Genomic DNA, 23,416 nt, shown 5'->3' on the forward strand with positions numbered 1-23,416 from the left:
AGTGTTGAATAGTGGGTAGACATGGCAGACGACACAGCGATTTCTCCAAAGCAGCTCTTTATTTTGTAAGCTGGAACAGAAAACTGAACAGCAAACAGCTCAGCCGGCCTACTTTTATAGGCAGCCGGCTGTTAACATTGTAGCAACAACAACCCAGGGTTTCCCGCCTAAAATAACTGACGTGGACCTGAGTGAAAACTATCTACAGTATTCCCCTGCTGGCCCAGGGTGAGAACTTCAGTACATAACAGAATGGTTCATTACTGTGTACCCTCCCCGTTATACAATAGAAAAGAATATTCAATAAAGACCAGAACTAGTCCAACCTCCACATTAGCTTTGTGCAAGCGAATCAGGATGAATGCTTAATGAATCAGTTGTCTGGAGAGGAGCCCTAGTAGGACTTGTATGTGATGTTTTCCTGTACTACACCTCACCAAATTGACTCAGTTGGTTAGAATGTGGTGCTGATAATGCCAAGGTTGCAGGTTTGATCCCCATTTGGGCCAGCTGTAAATTCTTGCATTGCGGGGGGGGGGGTTAGACTAGATGATCCTCAGGGTCCCCCACCAAACTCTACAATTCTGTTATTCTGTTACACTACACCAAACCTACACCGCTATCCCTTTATTCTCATTCGGAAGCTGCTACCTCCTGAGGACAATGCCTGTGGTCATTTGCTCCCAGTTTTCTCTTTCACCTTATTTCCTCCCATGCAGCAACTCCAGAGATTAAATCCCTTTGGGGTGGGGTGGGGAGAGAATGCCCTGTATTTATATTGCCTGCAATTTTCAGATCAATTCAAGAACTTCACATTGCCAAATTACTCAGTTGAACCCACACTTGTCCATTCTAAACAGAGACAGCTTAAATCTTCAACAGAAGAGAACTTGAACTCTCTCCAGATTTTCTCATCCCAGTGTTTTATCATGAAAATTCTGGTTTTGGACACAGGGTAGCAGGGGGCAATGTCTTGCCCAGGAGGGGGAGGTAAGGGGGGAGATCTTGCTGAGTTGGAGACAGTTAATTGAGAAAGACAAATCTTGGCCTAACCACTTGCATAGGACAATAGTGTAAAAACAAACAGTGAAGTCCTCTTTTAAAACCTGCTTAATGCTATTCAGAATCTAACAAGTGTGCATTTGGAACAGAAGCCAGTTCAGCACAATGCAAGAAGCAGCGGTAGTGGAGAAGCCACTGTTAGCTTTTGATTAAAAGGGGGCTTTTAATTTCCAAGGCAGCAGAAATGCAACACTAAAGGGTCTTCCAGGCTGCACTATGACACCAACTTGTTCCAGAAAAGTTTGCCGGTGCCCTTCCTCTTTCAGTCTATATGTCTATAATATACATCTGTAACAGAAACCTACTAATTTGTTCTTAAGCAGACAGGGAGGTGGAGGGGAGACTTCCTTCAAACCATACAACCAGAGAAAAGGCTATGAAAAGCATCTTCTTCTTTTTCAATCCAATAAACTGCTGCACCTTCCAGTTGTTCCAAAACTGCATAGAAAGAGGGGGAAACATTTTTTAAAAAACCAAGACAATAAGGAGGCAACAGAAAGGAAAGGAAGTACTCATATGGGATGGAGGAATGGGGCAGGCTTCAGAAGGTGCCCGGGGCAGCATAAAATGAAGTTAGGGAATACAGGTGGCCCATGGACCACAAGTTACCCTGCTGTGATCTATATCTCTCTTACCTATCAACAGCTGTGGCAGCACAGTGGCTATGAGAAAGAGCCAAGCATCAGGAAGTCGCTGGTTCAAATCCCATTTCTTCCATAAACTTGCTTGGCCTCAGGGACGGCACTCTGCAATATGGCAGATAACAATACTGATTTTCTTTACAGTGTAGCTATAAAAGTAGCAGCTAGATAGTGCATGTGAAGCATTATTTTCCCATGTAAATGTGCACTGAAAGCATGGTGGAAATATCTAAGTATTTCTTAATATTGGGTGAGAGATAGTAGGAAGGGGGAAGCGAGATCCAATGCAAAGCAGCAGACAACTTCATGTATTCTCCAGCATTTCACAGGTTAAAAGAGGGACATACCAAGGACCACTGCCTTGTCCCCTTGCCCACTGCTGAAGTCTCTGCTTCAGGATTTGTCAACCTGGTGCCCTCCAGATGCGAACCACAGCTCTCACCAGCACCCTGATAGCACACAGCTATGCTGACCAGTGAGGATGGGAGTTGTAATCCCAAACATCTAGGGGCAGACCAGATTGGTGAGGACTGCTCTGGTCCATTGTCCTGCAGTTTGATAAGCCAAGTGGTTGTTCTTTCAGTAAGAATGGGGTGTTGCGGGGAGGCCACTTCACATCTGGCCAGTCCTCCAAAGGTCAGGTGGGCGGGGACCAAGAGCTAAAGGGACAGGACCAGGGGCAAAGGGGGAGGCACTAAAATAAAGTTAAAATAAAGTCAAGTAAAATTAAGTCTGCTGCAAAAACTTTCACTCACACACAAGTGTCTACCAGTCCTGGGGAGAAAAAACTATGTTCAATAGAATCTCTGTTAGACACATGCAGACTATCTGATTTCAGAACAAGGCTCAGCCTGTTGTGTACTACCTAGCATATTAATAATCTCCAATCATCTGCATGTGTTAAAGGTGAGATGTGTCTAACCACCCACTCAGATATTTAACTTCAAGGGAGTCTGCGGGAGAAGGTGAATAATGGCAATTGTAGTGACTCTAGGATTTTTATTAAGAAGGCCTTTCCCAGAGGCAAAAGCAACAACAGCAAAAATGATGGGATACCTAGTACCCTTAGAGCTTAAAACAGTGTTTTATTTTACCTGAAATTCTCAGCATCAGAGGCTGACGGAGAACTATTAACAAGCCCTCTGACTGCTGCAAGAATCTGTATAGCTTAAAAAAAATGGAGAAAGAACAATTCTCTGTCAATGGCAGAAATTCACAAAATTTATATACCTCTTCACTGTTAAACAAACAAACAAACAAAGCAGTCTAGACAAAGTTCAGTAAGTGAGAAAACACAGAACTCAGGAATAATTAGAAAGTTGGAATGTTTAAAAAGAGAAATTATGAACAACCACAAAAGTTACATATCCGGGGGGAAATCATTCAGACATCATTTTTGATTTGCTGTAAACCCTTGGCAATCTGCATGTACAAATAATGTACAAATCAAAATGTATATTCTCTAATAATAATAATAATAATAATAATAATAATAATAATAATATCTTCATTCAGGGACAAAATAAGCAACCATAGTTTTCCAAGGAACAGCAGCCTAAGATACGGACCATCTCTGGTAACCAGGGATAATCAGAGCATATGCATACCTAGAGCAGCAAGCCAGATCCAGAGTTGTATCTTAAGAATGCATGGCTGCTTTCTAAAGAAAACAATTCAAAGCTTCTTTAGCTCAGCAGAGTATTCAGCCGGTAATAATCTTTGACTCTCACAAGGGACCTTGTGTTGCGCTGGGAGCAGCTAATCGCTCCTCAAATCATCCTTTGCTTTTCGTGATGTGAGTGCGTGTGAGAGTGTTGGTGGTGGAATAGCAACATTTGCATGTAGCGCCGTGTGCATCAATGAACTTTTTTTAAAAAAAGCCTTATGGAGGAATTCTGTACATGCATTCAGTGGGGATCACTCCTATTAAGTATGTATAGGATCGCAACTTGTTTATAAGAGGGGGTGGGGGAGACAGAGGAAGACTTTTGGAAGTTGCACTCATCGGACAAGTTTGCTCTGGATTCTCATAGGATGCAGCGAATCCCTCAAATTATATTCATTTATTTATTTCATTGACTGACAAAATAAAAGCTAGCGAAATGTTTAAGCTCCTTCAGCTGCTCAGATGTGAATCAGAGGGTGCTATCAACTGTTGTGTATTAGCTGCTTGTAATTGTTATTATTCTTCAATTGATATATTCATCCCAGAAACAGTGAGACAAATAAAAGTCATGAGAATTTTATTTATAATGTGCTTACCGCCCAATTTAGTGTATTATTATTATTATTATTTATTATTATTATTATCATCATCATCCCACCTTTTCCCCTGGCAACACTGATGGCAGCTTACAGATAAAACAAGAACTGCTAAAAATATAGAAAAATAAATCATTAAAGTACAATTAAACATTATGTTTGAATGTTGAATGTGTGCATTTATGTTTAGAAAAAATGGATAAAACAAACACCATTAGATGTAAATGGGTGTTTAACAGTTCTTGTATTTATATTTATATTTGCATTTATTTAAAAACAAGTAAAAATCGTTTTTTAAAATGCAATTAAACATTGATAGAATTAAAGCTATATGCATATTAAAAAAAACTCTTTCAAAAATACAAATAATTACAATGAAATCATTTTGTATGTCATGATATTTTATTTCTACTGTTGTTGGTTTCATTTTGTTTGAGTCTATGATTCTGTACAATGCACACTCTTTAAAATAAAATAAAAAGGATCCAGGAATACCACATGTAAATGATTAACTTTACATTGTCTTAAATGCTTTCAAGAAGTTTCTAAGGGAAGCAGGCTCTGCTTCGGTCAAGCTATTGCTGCACAAAGCTTTCCAATCCGATTCCTGCTGGAAAAAAAGTTTTGACTAAAGTTAAGTCACTTTCTTATTTGTAGATTTTCAACATTTGGCAAGCTGCCAACTTAACCCCCCATCCTTTCCCATCTTCCTGTTATCCCTGGGCTTTCAGAGTGACTTTCTCCCACTTGAAATTCAGTCCCTTGCGGCTTGGGATTTCCAAACCTCCCCCCTCCCCCGCCGGAATACTGGACACTTTTTCCTTTTTTTCACGTTTTCTTCCCTCCCTCAATTTGATGTGACAGACCAGTGACATGAATAATGGACGCGGTCCTTTCACAGGCAAATCGATTTAATTTAGCATGCCTTTCCACTGCGACACACACAGCTGCAATCCCGCAGATTCCTCAAGATCCTTCAAGGCTTGGGGAAAAAAACCTTTAGAAACCAGCATTTTTAATCTGTCAAAATGTTGAATTCAGGAGGAGGGAAGTTTAGGTCCTAGATGAGGATCACTTGCATCCATGTGCTTGTCATATCACTGTCATTTTATCCTACTTCCAGGGAGCTCAGAGTGATGTACATGATATGCCATTCCACTTTATCTCAACTCCAACAACCCTGTAAATTAGGGCAGCCTCAGAGAGGGTGATCACGCTGCAGGATTTAGGGTGATTCCCTCGCACATGGTGCCAAGCCAAAGGCATGCAAAATTGAGAAGATGCATTTGGGAAAGCCAAATTTTGGGCTTGCATAGGGATCCATATTATGAAAGATTACTGAAGTCCACTGCTGGTGACTGGTGACTAGGTCACCCAACAAGCTGAATGGCTGAAAAAGGATTTGAGCTTGGTTCTAAACCATGAGTGTGAACATGTGACTATTGATCTTCCTGGCTGGGACTGGTGGAATTTCGAATTCAACATTTGGGAGCCCACAAGTTCCCCATCCTTGGACTAAAACCTTTTCTCTGGTCACCACAGTGGCTCTCACTTTGTATAGCAAGTGCTGGATCTCTACTTGGGATGCACTTGGTTCAACCACGAGAATAGTGGATGCCAGCAAGCATCCAGGCAAGTCAATGTGAACATGGAAAGTCAAACCAATGGTCTACCTAGCTCAGTATTGTTGTCAACCATGATTGGCTTTCCAGGCTCTCGAGCAGAAGTCTTTACCAGCCCTACTTGGAGATGCTGGAAATTGAACCTGGAACCTTCTGCATGTGAGGCAAATGTTCTGCCATTGAGCTACGCACCCTCCCAGAAAGACCCCCATGAAGGTAGGAATTTTGGATGCTGGAGATGAAATAAGAAATTATCTAATCCAGTCTCCTGTTCTCCACAGTGGCCAACCAGATCTCTGTTGAGAAAGTCCACAAGCAGGACATGAACACCATAGTCTTCTTCTGCTGTTGTTCTGCAGCAACTGGTATTGAAAAGGAACCTGCCTCTGACCCTGGATGCCACATATAGCAATTATAACTGATAGATATTGACAGCCATATTCTCTTTCATGGATTTGGCTTAATCCCCTTTGGGCAGTCAGCTAAGCTGGTGGCCATCACCACTATCACCCAATTATGTAGGGTATGAAGATATATTCAGAACCAGCTAGGATAGTTCTCCTAGCTTTTGAGATCTTCCAAGAACAGAATCAAGTGTTTGCAAAGGAGAAATCAATAGTACACCCAGGACATAAGAAGAGCCTGCTGGATCAGGCCAATGGCTCATCTAGTCCACCATCCTGTCCTCACAGGGGCCAGTCAGGTGCCTCTGAGGAGCTCACAAGCAGGGCAGTATAGCAACAGCTTATCTCTCTCACGCATGTTCCTCAGCAACCATTGTTCAGAGGCATCCTGTTGGTAATCTTACCCTCCATGAATTTGTCTAATCCTCTTTTAAATCCATCCAAGCTGGTGGCCATTGCTGCCTCTTGTGGGGAGCAAGTTTCATAATTCAACTATTGTGCAATGGTGTGAAGGACTCTTTTGTCTGTCCTGAATCGTCCCATATTCAAATTCACGGGATGCCCACAAACTCTAGTGCTATGTAGGAAGGCCATAGACTGAAACTCCTCATTGAACTGAACAGTCCAGAACTCATGCACCCTAAAGACGTGCACCCCATCATTTGCAAGCCCATGTCTTAAGATCTGTAAGGCAGGCCATACTCCTCCTTCCCTACAAACCTTCTCAAGATCAGTAGAGAGGGCCTTCTTGGTCTGTCCACTACCCTCAGATGTTTGGGGCAGCTGGTGATCAGGAGAGGGTATTCTCTGTAGCAGCCCCTAAATTATGGAATTCCCTCCCCACAGAGGTGTGTCTGGCACTTTCAGTGTACACGGCCTTCACTGTATGTCGAAGATGGACCTCATCACTCTCACCTTTGACTATATATATGGACCCACTCTTGTAATTCATTGCAAGATTGTTATTTTTGTTTTAAACTGTTTTTAATGCTGCAATTTCTGCTGCTGTAACCCACCCTTGGACCTTCTGGTGAAAGGTGAGTAATACATATACATCAGTAGGGAATGAGATTCTTAATCTGAAGGTTGTGGGTTTGAGTCCTATGTTGGGCATGAGATTCCAGCATTGCAGGAGTTGGACTAGATGACCCTTCTGAAGTTCTATGAGTCTATGATTCAATAATAGTTATGCCAATATTCACATTACATGAGGCAATGGCACAAAGCAGGGATTTTAAGTCAGGAGTAACCAGCATGATGACCTCTAGAAGCTGATGGACTATAAGTCCCATCATCCCTGGCATTGGCCATGCTGGTTTTATTTTATAGTGTTGGTTTCATAGTTTTTTACATATGGATTTGTATAATATATCATTATGTTCCTCTCTGGGAACTGTTCAGTTAAAGGGCAGAATCCTATTGACCTTGGCAATTTAGACGTAGGTAATAATCAGTAATCATAACTCTATCCTCCACCCTTTGGGTTGGTCACTCCTGAGTGTGATCGAATGTTGGGAAACTATTTTTGATAGAATCAAATGAGTAATTTGACATTTGTCAACAGACGCCTCTTTCTTCTAACAGGGCTCTGAGCAGTAATCAATTAATAGGCTCAAATAATTCATGAATGGCTGATTAAAATGTATTGGATTTTAATTGCAGCTGGCTTCTTCAAGTGGATCTTACTGCCAATGGACCTTTTTTTGCAAACAATTTCTCTTCTTGAAATTTAAGCAATGCATTTCACTTGATTTTGATTATTATTTAAAAGAAAAATTGAAGATGCAATCCACTTTCCTAAGAATAAGTCCCACTGAGATCACTGGGGCTTACTTCTGAGAAGATACGTGGCCTCCCAATTTTTCTCAAAGGCCCATATAAGTTCAGCACAAACAGTTGGGCCTGGTGAGCATTTAAGGTCCCCAACCCTAATCTGCGGGTTGCCATCTGATTGGATTTTATTCTGATCCTGATCTGATTTGAGGATGTATTTTAATTGATTGTCTGATTTTATGTTAATGTGTTATACATTTGATGTTAGCCGGTCTGAGCCCGGCTTCGGCTGGGGAGGGCAGGATATAAATAATTTTTTTATTATTAGTAGTAGTAGTAGTAGTACTGCATTGTCAGCCTTTTCACAATCCTGTGCAAGTTTACTCAGAAAATAAAGCTCACTGTGTTCAATAGGACTTCCTAAGTATGCTCAGGATGCCTCAGATCAGCTTCTCTTAAGGGGCAGCTGTTGTGAGGCTGTGATTTCTTTTAACTGACGTTAAAATATCTGATGGTAAAAGATCTTTTAATTGATGTATTTTTTTAAAAAAAATACCATAAAAGGATTTATATATGTTTAAAGGAAGAAATGAAATTTCATCCATTAGTTGGCTGGCACCAATCCTTTCCAAAGTTTGAAATATAAATATAACTCTATGTGCCACTAGTTAAAATCATTAAAACAACAGCTGTAATAAAATGCAACCATTTAAAAAAATGCAAATATGGTCCCCGTAACCATATTCATCCAGAGCAACCAACAGAAAACTCTGCAAGCTGTTCAAAACCGTTTCTGCTGTTTCCCAGATTAGTTCAATTTGGAAGGGAAGGAAAAGTCTTGTGGTGAAAAGGACCTTCATACCCCCAGGTCTGCATGTAATAAGTGGTTAATCAGCCAATTAGGGGAAACAGACAATTACAAATTGGGTAGCAGGGAGAAAGGAGAAAGAAAGGAAAAAAGATGGCCAAGGTAAAACCTAAGCCTTTTGAAAGGATCTCTAGCTTTAACCCGAAAAGAATTATACTTGAACATACCTTGATTTCATTGTCCTGCCTACACTGTCCTGGTCCTTGTTTGGCCCTCTTAACCGATTAATGAACTAGCAATTACCTCCCAATCTGGTTCTCCTCACACACCAAACCCTATTTAAACTTGGAATTTCTAATGACAAAGACAAATTCTTTTCAGGAGTAATTCCATTGCAGCAAGTGGGCTGGATGTGAGAGATGTAAGTCTGATCCATCTGATGAAGAGTAGTCTAGTCCACCTCAAAAACTTACGGTATGTCATCTTAAACGTGTTCAATTTTTAAAGTGCCAAAAGTCTCTCTGTTGTTGTTTTTTGCAGCAAAAGTCTAACACAGCTGCAGAGCTTCTTTCCAAATTGAAATGACCTGCAGCTAGAAATCTGACATCCAAAGAGCTTCATGTCATGGTTTTAGAAAGCTTGCGTAAACTTCACCGTTGAAACCTTTGCTCAGGGAAACCTTTTGTTTCATACGGAAATAAATGAGACACTTTTCTGCACCCTTCTACAGATGACTCAAAGCTATACTGTATTGTAAATTGGCAGAGAACTCATGGCTGAGTTTAAGCCACAGTCACACAAGAAATGAGGCTAAGGGAGCATTCAGATTTGGGGAAAATTGTCCATTTTCCTGATTACAATGCTAGTGCTTCTGTCTTGTTTTCTGGTGTTCCTTTCTATACTGCAGTGCCTGTTGCATTATGGAACTGTGACCTTTTTGACCAATATACCAGCATGTTACACAAAATTTCATTCAACCCAGTAGATTTGGTATGACCAACAACAAATGCCATTGGCCCCCATCCTTTCCACAAATGCATGCTTCATTCCCACATTATTCCCACAGCAGGAAAGAACTGTATGCCAGTGCAGCCCAGATTTTGCCACTTTAATACCATCCCCCAAATTTTGCCACTACCATGATTTTCTGGTCTAATGAGGCTGCAAATAGATTTTTTTTCTGAAAACAGTTAACAAGAAAATAATTTCCACTAGAAAATAATTTCCACTAGAAATTTGCTAGTGGTTTTTCTGCCATGTAAAAGCTCAGACATAATGTGGGAACTGACAGATGTTGAAGTGTCAGGGAAATGGAATAAGCCGCATTGTGAATGCAGCCTCACACTGGTTAGATAGAAGAAGCAAAAGAACAAGAGTAACAGTTGTATCAGACCATGGATCCATCTGCCTTGTGTTGAGCATCCAACAGGTAAGGCAGATGCCTCTTCAGAAGCTCACAAAGAAGGCATGGAGATAGTCACCTTGGCCAGTGATTTGATCCAACTGCATCTGGAGTGTGGCATGGGGAGAGTTCCAAGAGGACCAGAGGTCCATATTCAGCCTGAGGTCCCACACTACATACAACACTCTTATTCCAAGCCATTCATTTATGGAGGGTAGGTCCATTGATACCTGTCAGACATCATAGCTAAATACAACCTACATGTTTAGAAAATGTATGGAGGGTGGGTGCTGGGACCACACCCACATTGGCCCAAAGATCTGAACAGAATCTGTCTCCAGATCACTGCAAACGCAAGCACTCTGTACACATGGCTGGGGCTCCTGCCCATTCTGCTGGGTGGGGCCCTAAAATTCCTGCCCTGATGGCACCACTCCACCCATTCAGCAAACATCTGCTTAGGAAGGTAGCTAAGCCTTCCTTGTCCTGGTCCAAATGCTGAACACTGCCAGGATTAACTGGAAGGAAACCCCTTGATTAATACTTGGAGCAATGACATAAAATCGAGGAGTAAATTACTCCCACCTGTAATTCCCCTCTGACTCAGAGTTGCATTGTCCAAAACGTTGAGTAGACAAGTCCACTCCTGGGGAAGATTGTTAAGGGCCAACGACTTTCTTCAGTTCGAATCCTCATTCATGCTGCTTGCTAAATACTTGGGCCCTGTAGGCTGACAGAGCACTCTGAATGCTTCCTTCCAATTAGCTTTGTCCTGCTGGGCTCCGAGGGAAACAGGCCCTTGAAAGCCCGCCATGTGAACCGTTAGCAAGCTTTGGCCTGCTTTCCACACGTCCATTCAGAGACACCATCCGTGAAAGTGAAGGCCCCAGGGGAGAGGTGATATCACAGTCTGTCCTCCTCTGATCAAGGCCGTGACCACCCGAGCTAGGATTTGTCCAAGGAGACCCCCACAAAGCACAGAACACCATTTCTTTGATGTCCCACTGTTTCTTCATTTTTAAAAAACCAAATAAATAAAAAATAGATTTCAGGACATTCCAATAGGAAACCAGAGTGAAATGCTGTGGATCTGGGCATGCGTGTAGTCAGGATCTTTGCTACGGGGGGCAGAACCTCAGATTTTTGTTGATTTTGATTTATTTAGGGGTGGCAGCTGCTCCCCAGCCTACACCCATGGATCTGGGTCCACCCTTCCCAGTGCCCCACTCAACTCCAGTTAATGCCCCTCTCGCAAAATATATATATATATTAAAAAGACAGAAAACACATGCACATTAACAATACACACTGTCAGCTCACACTGAGAATATAATAGCCATCAGTACTTCACTCAGTGCACAGTTCAACACGGAATTCGCACCCACAGGAGGCGGTGATGGCCATCAACTTAGATGGCTCTAAAAGAGGATTCAGTTAATTCATGGAGGCTCTCAAGGGCTACTTGCCATGATGGCTATGTTCAGTCAGAGGCAGTCATGCTTCTGAGTTCCAGTTGCTGGAAACCGTGGGAACAGAGGGGGCTCTTGCGCTCAGTTTCTGCTTGAAGAACTCCTACAGGCACCTGTTTGGCCCCTGTGAGAACAGAATGCTGGATTGCAAGGACCATTGGCCTGATCCAGCAGGCTCTTCTGATGTTCTTATAGAAGTGAATGTAAGGCAACTAGCTATTCACAAAAATTGGCATATATATATACTGTATTTTTCGCTCCAAAAGACACACCAGACCATAAGGTGCACCTAGTTTTGGGAGGCAGAAAACAAGAAAAAATGATTCTGAACCCCAGAAGCCAGAACAGCAAGAGGGATCTGACTTCTGGGATACCGTGTGGCTGTTCTGGCCTCTGGGATAACCGCGCCAAGCCTCTTCAGGGCAGCGGGATGAAGGCTCCCCCTGCCCGAAGAGGCTGCGCACGGCTAAGGCAGAAGCAAGGACGGCACATTGCTGAAGGGGTGCTGCGCAGTTCTCCCTCTCTGAGAGGAAGAACTGCGCAGCGCCCCTTCAGCGAAGCTGGAGAAGGAACAGAAGGAGTCCCTTCTGTTGCTTCTCCGGCTTCGCAGGGCAGGCGTGTGGCAGAGAGGGAAAGCTGCGCAGCACCTCTTCAGCGAAGCGGGCGCAGCTCTACCTCTCTGCGCAGTGCCATTCACTCCATAAAACACACTCACATTTCCCCTTACTTTTGAGGAGGAAAAAAGTGTGTCTTATGGAGCGAAAAATACGGTGTGTGTGTGTGTGTGTGTGTGTGTGTGTGTGTATATATATATATATATATATATATATATATATATGCAAATCTCTCCCTGACACACACTGTTTTTGGCACCGAAAAGGGGTGAGGGCAGAATGGAGTGAAATGGGGCCAGATAGGGGCGGGGCAGGGTGGAATAGTGGAACCCCCACTTTCACGTATCCTGGTGCCATATGTGGCATCCGGGAACAGAACCCCCGTGTATGTGGAAATGAATCAAGGTAACAGGTCCTCAGAACTTTGCAAAATGTGCAGGGCATATTTATCCTTCCAAGCTTGAAGTATAAGTCTCTTGGAAAGCATAAGGGTACATCCCCTTTTCTGTTCTTGCTGTTAATCCCCATACTACAGAAATATAAAGGAAACATGAACATTTGCAAACATGAACATCTGCTTCCAGCATCTATCTGAATGTTTTGTAAGTAAAGTAAAGTACAGTGGTACCTTGGTTTACAACCGCAATCCGTCCCAGAGGTCCGTTTGTAAACCAAAACAGGTTGTTACCCAAGGCGCGCTTTCGCCAATGGGGCCTCCCAAAAATTTTTGTTCGTGATCCAAAATAAATAGGTTGTAATCCAAAAAAAGGTTGCAAACCGGGACATGCACTTCCGGGTTTGATGTGTTTGTAATCCAAAACGTATGCAAACCAAGGTACCACTGGATTTTAAACTTGCTTAATAGTGTGCAGTCTGTTCATTGCAGGAGAGGTAGAAAGAGAGGATCACTGTTTGCAAACGTACTAACGAAGATGAAAGGGTCTAACAGCCTGTGTTCCTAACACCATACTGCTTGACTTTTCTGTGTTTAAACTCTGCTACTGGGGGTTCTCACCTGCTGGATTGTGTGTTTACCCCTGTGTTTCGAATCCAGGCACCCAGCCAATTCGTTTGCTATTTATGCCACATACATGAGTCACAGGAATTCATATTTTCCTCCCACCCACAAATTAGTGTTGAACCAGCATAGCAATGTGCCAAAAACTATCCCCGGTGTTTTCCTCCCAACCCTTCTACAGCCATTAATGAGAGAAGAAAATGCATAAAAAAATTCTCAAAAGGGAGAGAAAACTTCAGTGAACTTATCACAGGAGGGCTGTCTGTGTGCAAGGTTTTTCTTAAACTTACACTAAATTTTGTGGTGGCTGAGGGTGTGAGTGTGCCCTTTTCTTTATTCTGCAAGTTATCTTAGTGGTGCTCCTGGTTGCCCATAGAGAGACTTTTCAGATCAGGAGGTATGAGCAGCCGGAGTGCTGAAGGAAAATTTACTGGGCAGGGGGGGGAACACAAACACATACTGTAAACTGCCCAGTGTGGCTAGGGAAACCCAGCCAGATTGGCAGGGTATAAAAATTATTATTATTATTATTATTATTATTATTATTATTATTATTACACCACCCCTGGCAACTTTGCAGTAATTGGATGGGTAAACTGTGGTGGGTAAACACAGGGTTGCCATATGTCCAGTGGTGTTTATTTTCCATAAAGATAGCTCAACAACTTTGGACAAAACTATATATATATATATATATATATATATATATATTTCACTGTTTGAAATATGGCAACCGTAGTAAACTACAGTTCCCATTATTCTTTGGGGGAAGTCATGTGCTTTAAATATGTATCAAATGTGCTTTAAATATATGGTGCAGATGAGAGTGGGAGGTTTATTCCTTCTTTTATTCCCTCTATTTAAGCAAAAACTCCTTCTTGACATGCATATAGGATCCATAATTCTGAAACAGGCATGAGAAGGGACAGAGATATATAAAAAAGACAGAGAAAGGAGATCCTTCATAGACTAGTCTATGTGCGAGATATGAGTGTGCCACAGGAAACATCCGCCCACAACTTTGCAGGAGCGCATGGGGCTCTGAGCTGGCAACAGGTTCCCTCAGCTCCAACTGCTTGCCATCCTGAAGGACGGAACACATTTGCCTGACATGTCCAAACAGGACATCTCTTTATTTGATTTCCTCCTCTTCCAAACATTTGCACTGGCCCAGCTGACGGTGGGACATTGTCGTTGGCCTTTGTAAACACCACCACCACAACAAGAGAGGGAGAAAATTCTGAATGGGCCTGAGGGCCCCTGGAAAAGAAAGGCTGCTCTGTCTTGGGAATGCCCGAGTGCTTCTCTTACAGCTTGGCCTGTCTGCCTGAGAACTTCTATTCATTTGGTTTCAGCACCTGATTAATTAGCTAATTAGGCCTTCAAGAAGACTGGCTCTGTTATGTAATTTCAAGGGGTGCTGAGGTCCGCCTTCAAGGAGGCCATGGAGGGAAACTCTGAGCTGTTGTATTTTTCAATTCCTCAGCGCCCATCTCCATCATTTTTACAGTTGGAAATGATACTCTAAATCTAAATTTAACGGCTATTAACATTAGGCTTCCCTCTCTGCCCTCCTGCCCCACAGCTGCATTTATTAATAGACATGGCACTATGAAATATTTGGGATGTGTGTGTGTGTGTGTGTGTGTGAATATGCCAACTTGAATAAAATATTGAGCCGGCCCAAGTAAGCTCTGCCCTGCATATTCAGTCACATGATGCAGTGCACACACACCATTTGAATGGCAATGCCTATCCATTTTGGGGGTCCCGGACCCCTCAAGTATTTTATTGGGGCCCCCAAAGACCCCCTCGGCCCCTAGGAGTTGGCTCCAAGGGTATAGCCAGAAGGGGGCAGGGGGGTGCTACCCCCCCAGATCAAATAAAATTTAAAAAAATACTTAACCATCCAATCACATCGCAGATAGCTCAGTTCTGCTACACTCATGGTTGGCTCATGTGAATAATTGATTCACAGGTGTATCAACAACAACAGGAGCAGTGTGAGTACTGGAGGTGAACAGATGTTGTCCCCCTCTACCAAAAGTCTAGGCAACACTGAGGTAGATGCATTGATGCTCTGACTTGGCATCAGGCGGCTCCCTGTTTTCTAAGCTAAACATGTGCTGCCTAGCCCTGCACAACTGGAATCCTATGAAATAAGTAGGAATTACCTCTGACTAAACAAATTTTGGATGGCCCTGCAAATTTTCCTAGATATGGGTCTTTCTGTAATCCTCCTGCACAAAGGCTGTTTTGAGACATACAGGCACTCTTCACACAAGCTAACATTTTGCATCATCCACACAGCACTGTTGGCATCAAAATGCCTGTTGTTTTCACCCATTTTAAACCAGATGTATTGGGAGGGGGTGGCGTGGAATTCAGCAAGTTGTTATTTATTTTAAAAAAACAAACACCTGTTGCCAATGTCCTCTTTGGGATACCTGAATTATCATTTTAACCCCCCCCCCCCAATCTGGAAGCAACATTACAAAGTTGAACTGCAAGCTGATAGGTGCCAGTATTTGTCTGACCACTCCATATTTTCCTCTCATTTTACAAAATAAATAAATAAAAATGTTTGCAATCCTTGCTTAGATCAGGCCAAGGCCCTGCTGTTGCCATAAAAGTCAGCTGTTACACAGATGTCCTCAGAACACACTTGCACATGGGGGTGAGAGTATGGAGCAAATATAAACAAGACCAAAAAAGAAAGAAAGAAAGAAAGAAAGAAAGAAAGAAGTTGAAAGGTAAGCCTCAAACTAAAGGTTCTCTCTTTTTTTGGAAGGAGGGGATCAATGAAAGAGAGAATAAGGCACGATTTAGTCATCTTTTGCCCCTTAATTTCAATTAAAAGGACAATTACCTTAGATAGCGCACTGATAATGTAATGGGGAGGGGAGAAAACAAAAAGGTCTTTGTCCCAGGGATGTCTCCTGTAGTTGTCCTGAAGAAACTTTCCCCCTTTTTAGGAATCTGCCCTGCACTTCTAATTAATGGTGTGCATACCAAGACTGCAATTGCTTAATGCATAACAAGTGGGGAAAGAGGAGGAGAACAGGAGAGAAGGGGGGGGGCGGGAATCTTTTAATGTTTGCAATTGCCCTGTTAAGAGTTATGGCAGAGAAAGATCGCCTTCCTCCTCCCCTTCAACGCTTCCCCCCCCCACCCCCGAAACGGCCTCCAACCTCCCCAACTTACTGTCTGTTAAAGCAAGCCTTTTGAAAAGAGAATGGCAACCTACAAAAGCTGTCAATCAAAGCTTGCCCTCCGAAGCTGGAGTTCACATGGATTCGAATGACAGCCCCCTCCGTCCACCCGCCCTCCCCGCCCGCAAAGCATCAATCTCTCTCCCCCCACATGCACCCACAGCCCATTGTGAGGGGCGCAGGTGTTTGTTACAGCACCCAGAAGCCGCCTCCTTACAACCCCGCCGCTGAGAAGCGGGAACTGCGGACAATGTGCGGCCTCGCAATGTGGGAAGGGACAGAGGGACGTGTGTTTGTGTGTGGAGGAGGGGAACAGACAGATGGTAGAGGATACCAGGGGAGTAAAGTCATTTCAGAACAATTGCCCCCTTCTATTTTTAACTTTCTCGGATGGGCCCAGTTTGAAACGAAACAAAAACACCCCGGGTGTTGTGGGTGGGGAGTCATCCGACGGATCGCACCAGCAGCGTTCTTAGCCAAACGTCTTTGGTGGGGAGGGAGGAAAGGGGAAACTGGGAAAAATTAGAAAAGTTTGGTTGCTTTTGCAACTTTTAGCAAAAGAAAAGGAAGAGAATGCTGACAAAGTCCTTTTTATTGAGTGATTGAGTTAAAAGCATATAAACTGCTGGAGTAGAGATATAAACTGCTGGATTTTACATGTGTGTTGCACCCTATGCTTGCATGAAATTGCTCCCTGCCTTGGTTTTAGTCTTCAATCTCCATATAGAATTCATGCAACTGCCCCAAGAAAGCTAAACGAGAATTGCTCAGATCCTGCCAAAATTAGAGGCTGCCGCCTCCCACGTTTCCTTTATTTGGACAAATTCAACCCTGGTTTGTTTATTTTTAAAGAATTTATCTGACAACGTGAAATTTCACATTTTAAGACCCCGCACTGAAATCACAGCACAGCTTGGTTTAACTAACTAACTAACTAACTAAACGGAGTTAGCTTCTGCTAACCCGACATTAAACACAATTACTTCTATATTTTAAAGGCAAAAATAATAGAACAAACATCCGTAGACAAGCACATGCTTGACTGGCCATTCTCTTGTCATTTGTAAATAATAATAATAATAATAATAATAATAATAATAATGGCTGTGCTTTGCATGAAGGCCCCAGGTTTGTTCCCTGGATGAATCTGGAATGCCAAATGCCCAGAGAGCTGCTGCCAGTCAGTGCAGACAGTACTGAACTAAATGGACCAATGGTCTGACTCCATAGAAGCCTGGTTCCTATGTTCCTATGAAGAAATAAAGGATGCTATGGCAGCTGCCATCAGCCCTCCTTAGCACTGACATACCCATTCAGGCTCAGAGACTGATGAGATTGCACTTCTTTGCTTCCACCCTCATCATCTTCTCCTCTCTGGGGGCCATTGGAGGGCCTAGTCCTAGAATCATAGAGTCGTAGCATTGGAAGGGACCATGAGGGTCATCTAGTCCAACCCCCAGCAATTCAGGAATCTGTGGGGCCCCAGGCTTTGGCCCTGAAGTCCAGTCCAGAACAAAACACTCCACACATGCAATTCTACAGTATATATGTGTGTATCAGAGCCTGTGGACGGAAGCAGCTGACAGCTAGCTGCACTCCAGATCCCATTTAAAAGCAATGAGGGAGTTTTCCCCTCGAGTTGCACAGGGATGTTGGAGATGAGTAATTTACAAGCCTTTTAAAGAGCCCAGAGACATTTTGCTTAATGGGCAACCCCAGTCACTCATGGCAGGAAGAGCAGAAACAGCTGAGTTAGAATATGCTTACTGGGGCATCAGTGTGATGATAACATCTCCCCGATGGCAGGATGAAAAAGCAGAACTGTCCTCTTCCCCTGAAGGGACTTAGCGAGTTCCGCTTTGCTAATCAAAACACCAGGTTTCGGGTTTCACATGAGACCGGCATTTGAGGGCAGGGTGTGTGTGAGAGTGTAGGATGTTTGGACTTTCAATCACAGCTTATTAGCACCATCCTCAAGAGATAAAAGATTTAGAGCTCTTGTGCAATAAACCCCCTCCCCTCCCTACCCAAATCAGATGCTTGGTGATAAGGAAAGTGATGTCAAGATGCACTGGGAAGTGGGAGACAGCATTAGCCTGATGCAATGTTATCTGGCTTTTCTGCAAACAAATCAGAATGAATGCTCAAGAAATAGTCATCTCAACACCCTGCAATGAATCAGGACTACCCCATAAACAGGTGGTCTAGAAGCAACCAGAGGCTTATAGGGCTGATTTGGGTGGTCAAAATGGAAGACCATGGATTTAGCATCATAGCTTGGACCTGCCATCCAAACACTGCATTCTTGGACAACTCTGAGAGCCCTGGCAAGGTCCATTGTTAATATAGTGGTACCTCCGGTTGCAAACGGGATCTGTGCATGTGCATGGTGCATAGAGCGCTTCTGCACAGGCATGTGTAGTGAAACCCAGAAAAATGCTTCCGGATTTGCTGTGTTCACATCCCTAAGTTTACATATACAAAGGGACACATAAGCAGAGTATGGCTATATCTCCCGAGCCTTCTAATCAGCACATACCAGTGAACCCCCATTGCAATTTCTCACATGCCTCCAAAGTAGCATCACTTCAGGACCCTGTAAAGGAGTGCTTGCTGCCCATTAAAGGTAAAGGAGCCCCTGACCATTAGGCCCAGTCATGACCAACTCTGGGGTTGCGGCGCTCATCTTGCTTTACTGGCCGAGGGAGCTGGCGTACAGCTTCCGGGTCATGTGGCCAGCATGACTAAGCCACTTCTGGCGAACCAGAGCAGTGCACAGAAACACCGTTTACCTTCCCGCCGGAGTGGTACCTATTTATCTACTTGCACTTTGACGTGCTTTCGAACTGCTAGGTGGGCAGGAGCTGGGACCGAACAACGGGAGCTCACTCTGTCACGGGGATTCGAACCGCCGACCTTCTGATCAGCACGCCCTAGGCTCTGTGGTTTAACCCACAGCGCCACCCGCGTCCCACCTTGCTGCCCATTAGTGCCGGATAAACCTGCCTTTGGGGGTGGGGGGAGGCAATTGAATAGGAGGGGATCCACCAGAGGGCATTTGGCAGACTGCCTCCTGAAAGCAGCCCTACCACGGCTGGAATATTCATGCCGCCTCTCCCTAAAGCAATGCTTTCTCAGGATGTTGCACATTCACCAGGAACACAGACATGGAATGGAGAGGACATTCAAAATCACTTTAGGGTGGAGCATTGGGTGGGGCTGCTGATATCTAAAGGGGGGGAAGGAAACCAAAAGAGCCAGCTAATCACAACAAAATCCAAAATCCTTGTTCACAACAAACATAGCACTTTGGATCATTGGAAGAAATGGCCACCATCAGGCATGCCCTATTCATCCCATTATAGCAATACCCCAGAATCAATACAACCAATCTGGTGTGCCCTTCATTCACCACCCTACCATTTAAAAGGGGGAGCAGCAGCTTCCATTGATTAACCAACCAAAGTAGGAGTTGATTAATCTGTTTAGGGGTTGATTAATCTGCTTATTGAACCAATACAACTTAGAATGCTGCAGTGTGCCATACATAGGGCTGCCCTTGAAGGCAACTTTGAAGCTTCAGCTAGCACAGAATGCAGCAGCTAGATTGCTCATTGGAATGGATAAATTGGTGCATATAACATCTCTCTTGAAAAAGTATCTAGTGGCTCCCTTTGATGGCTGGTAATGCAAGATGGAGAACAGCCTCCTCCAAAGGCATCACAGACTTTGAAGAAGCATGAACTCAGGGCGTAAGGGACAAATTTTCTAAGAGGAAGGCACATTTGGCAAACCCTCACTTTGAGCAACTCCCACCTGGAAACCTATGTCCCCACTGTGGAAGAACATGTGGATCCAGAATTGGCCTCCACAGTCATCTATGGACACACTGTTAAGACTGTGTTCATGGAAGGCAATCTTACTCTGCTGTGAGTGATTGTCAAAGAAGACGACTTCAAAGAGCTTGCAGCCTTGGCATCTAAAAAGAATAATGGGCGGTATACAAATGTTCCAAAATATAATTAAGTTAAATGAATAAAGCAATCAAGCATATCTTTAAAACTAATCCTTGAAAACATTGGCAGCATTAAGATATATTCAACTGTGTAAATAAGTTTTGATGGATGTAATAATGGAATACTAAATGGTTTAGTTTATGTAAAATATGCAGGGATTTATGATATGCAAAATGAACCATGGAAATAGATATTTTAAGGATCTTTTAATGAGTATTGTAAATTGTAAAACTGCTGGCTGAGAGAAGAATTTGGGTGGGTAATCTACTGAACTTTGAGTTGATTAATCTACTGATTAAGTTTGCAGCCCTATATTCTGCATTTCCCTATCACCCCATCTGGCAAAAAAATAAAATAAAATAAATTGTCGAAATTAGCGCCCCAGATCTCTGGCTAAGGCTTTGGGAAACACCCAGTAGAAACTGGGAAATGTGCCTTGAGGGCAGGGTGGGAAAAGACCAGTTTGGGAAGATACCATCTACGCCTCTTCCCAAATATCACATCCAGCTATCAGTGGTTTTTAAAATGTTATTTTAACAATTCAAAAACTGAATGGTTGTCAGCCACTTTGGACTAATGTATTTTGAGGGGAAATCATTGTATAAATACATAAGCAAAAGCATTTTTTTCTCCCCCACCATACCCCTCCAGACACACAAACAAACAAGCACACATGCCTGTTGGATACATGGAAGCATCAGAGAAAATATCAGGAACGTCTTGCTTTCTTGGTTTGTTGGTTTTTTAAAATGCTTCCCTCTAAGTATTGCCCCCACTAAGGCAGATCTACAGTCCTTAAAAGCACTCTTTGCTACAAGATCAGCAATCACAAGAGAGAAGCAGTAGCCCATCAAGTAGCAGTGAGTCCTTAATAAAAGCCGTGAGTAAAAATTAAATGCTACTGAGCGCATGAGTTTATCAAAAGGTTTCCTTCCATTATTATTATTTATCATAATGCAAATAATATGCACATGATAGCATATCCATAAATTATCTCTCATATATATATATATATATATATATATATATATATATATATATATGATAATTGAGAGAGAGAGAGAAGTCACACAATACTGTGAACTGTATCAGAATAAATGAATAATATTGTTGCCATCTATCTGTCTCAGAGTTTTTTTGGATTTGATATCCCACTTTATCACTCCCCTTCAGGAGTCTCAAAGCAGCTAACATTCTCCTTTCCCTTCCTCCCCCACAACAAACACTCTGCGAGGTGAGTGGGGCTGAGAAACTTCAGAGAAGTGTGACTGGCCCAAGGTCACCCAGCAGCTGCATGTGGAGGAGCGGGGAAGCGAACCCGGATCACCAGATTATGAGTCCACCACTCTTAACCACTACACCACACTGGCTCTCACAATGGAGGAGTGTACCTTCAGGGTTGAACTCAAACCACTGGAGGCTAACATTGCCTTCTGTGGCTGTAGAAATCGACACAGGAGAGACATATTTTGTTGCAGCTGGGGAAGATGAAGGCGTCCAGTTGTGCTGCTGCAGATGCACCATGGTGTTTCTGTGCTCCTCCCAGTGGTCATTCCTCCTCTGGTCACTGCTATGAATACACAACCTGTCTCCAGGCACTGTGATTGTCTACAAGGGATTCCCACACAGCTGGGTTATTGTTGTCAGCCTTCATGTCACGTTTGCAGACATCTTTGTAAAGCAGAGCTGGTCTGCGAACAGGCCTGGTGCCTGAAGACAGCTCCCCATAGAGCTTTTCCTTGGGGATCCTTCCATCCTCCATTCTGTGTACATGACCAAGCAAGCATAGACATCATTGAGACAGAAGGGAGAACATGCTGGGAATGTGGGCTTGGGGGAGAACACCTTTGATTCAGACTCTGTGCTGCCATGTGCTGCCCAAAATCTTCCTGACGCAGGGTATGTGGAAGGCCTTGAGTCGTAAGTTGTCCATGACTCACTTCCATAAAGCAGCATGCTCAACAGGCAAACCTGGTAGACCTTCATCACGTTCTCCCAAACCTTTGAAGAGGCAAGCCATTGCAATTGCTGACTTGCCAATACACTTCTCAGTAGTGATGGTGGTGGTAGTTTTAGCTAGGCATGTTTCATGATATGATGTGTGTTCTTTCTGTGTCACACAGTGTTGGCTCCAATCTTTCAAGAGCTATCAAGACACCTTCAGGATGGGGGCACCATCCGTGAGTCACCACAGCAGGTCGAGGGTTCTCATCAGTAGGTCCCCCTTTGAGGGTGCCTGCCTCCTCTAGATGTTCCTGCCCAGCCTACCCTTTCTGACACTGGCCCTGACTCATGTACGCCCATGTGTTCTTCCTTTGTAGCAGGAGCTGGGAATCCCAGGTCCTGGTGGTCAAATGCAGCCTTTTGGAGTTCTCCCTCTGGCTCCTGAGACTCTGCCCAAGCCACACCCCTGCCTAGCTCTATGCTCTCCTCAAGCAGCTTTACCTGTGCCATAATGACCCCTGAATCCAGCAGGAATCTGGACACTGGGGTGGAAGGGCACGGGATAGGTAGCTGTGTTGGGTCAGGGCTCAGATATGTAGAAGCTAGGGAGACCACTGAGCTTGAGGCAGTTGGACAAGAAGTCCCAGAGGAACTTCCTAGACCTTCAGGGCCTATAAGGGCAGAACCTAAACCTTCACAAACACCATCCCCTGAGCTGGAAGAACCAGATGCCTGCCACCACACATCACCGGAGGCTACGGAATGGAGAAGGCCCAGAAGGTTGGCCTGTCAAGGTTCTAGAGAAGGTAGCCTGATGACAGGCCTTCCTGCTCTGCCAACCTTTGCTGGAACAAGTTGCTCACCTGCAGCTTTCTGTGCATCCAGCCTTTCCTCTTTCCTCATGGGTTCTGATATTGGACTGGAATATGGCGACCTGGCTGGGATGTGTCCTTGAACCAGTGTTTCACGAACTTGGTTCCCCATCTGTTGTTGGACTGCAGCTCCCATCACCCCTGACCACTGGTCCTGCTAGCTAGGGATGATGGGAGTTGTAGTCCAACAGCATCTTGGGACCCAAGTTTGAGAAGCCCTGCTAGAACTCTTGCTTGCCTGGATGGAGACCTCTGAGTGGGTGGGTGGATGAGTGGCCACCCACTGCCATGTGGCCA

At 43.8% G+C, this 23,416-nt stretch overlaps 1 long non-coding RNA gene across 2 annotated transcripts; it reads right to left on the reverse strand.

Moving 5' to 3' along the window:
* Positions 1-2,768: 2,768 nt before the first annotated feature.
* Positions 2,769-16,170, reverse strand: LOC128406791 (uncharacterized). Of its 2 annotated transcripts, none has more exons than XR_008328629.1 (2): positions 15,945-16,170; positions 2,769-2,870 (listed from the first exon to the last, which is right to left on the reverse strand). It is a non-coding gene; the product is annotated as an uncharacterized LOC128406791 (long non-coding RNA). The 2 variants fall into 2 exon arrangements; XR_008328630.1 differs by lacking the exon at positions 15,945-16,170 and adding an exon at positions 3,311-3,661.
* Between the last annotated feature and the right edge of the window lie 7,246 nt (positions 16,171-23,416).

The sequence above is a fragment of the Podarcis raffonei genome, chromosome Z (assembly GCF_027172205.1).
Source record: "Podarcis raffonei isolate rPodRaf1 chromosome Z, rPodRaf1.pri, whole genome shotgun sequence".
Taxonomy (NCBI): domain Eukaryota; kingdom Metazoa; phylum Chordata; class Lepidosauria; order Squamata; family Lacertidae; genus Podarcis; species Podarcis raffonei.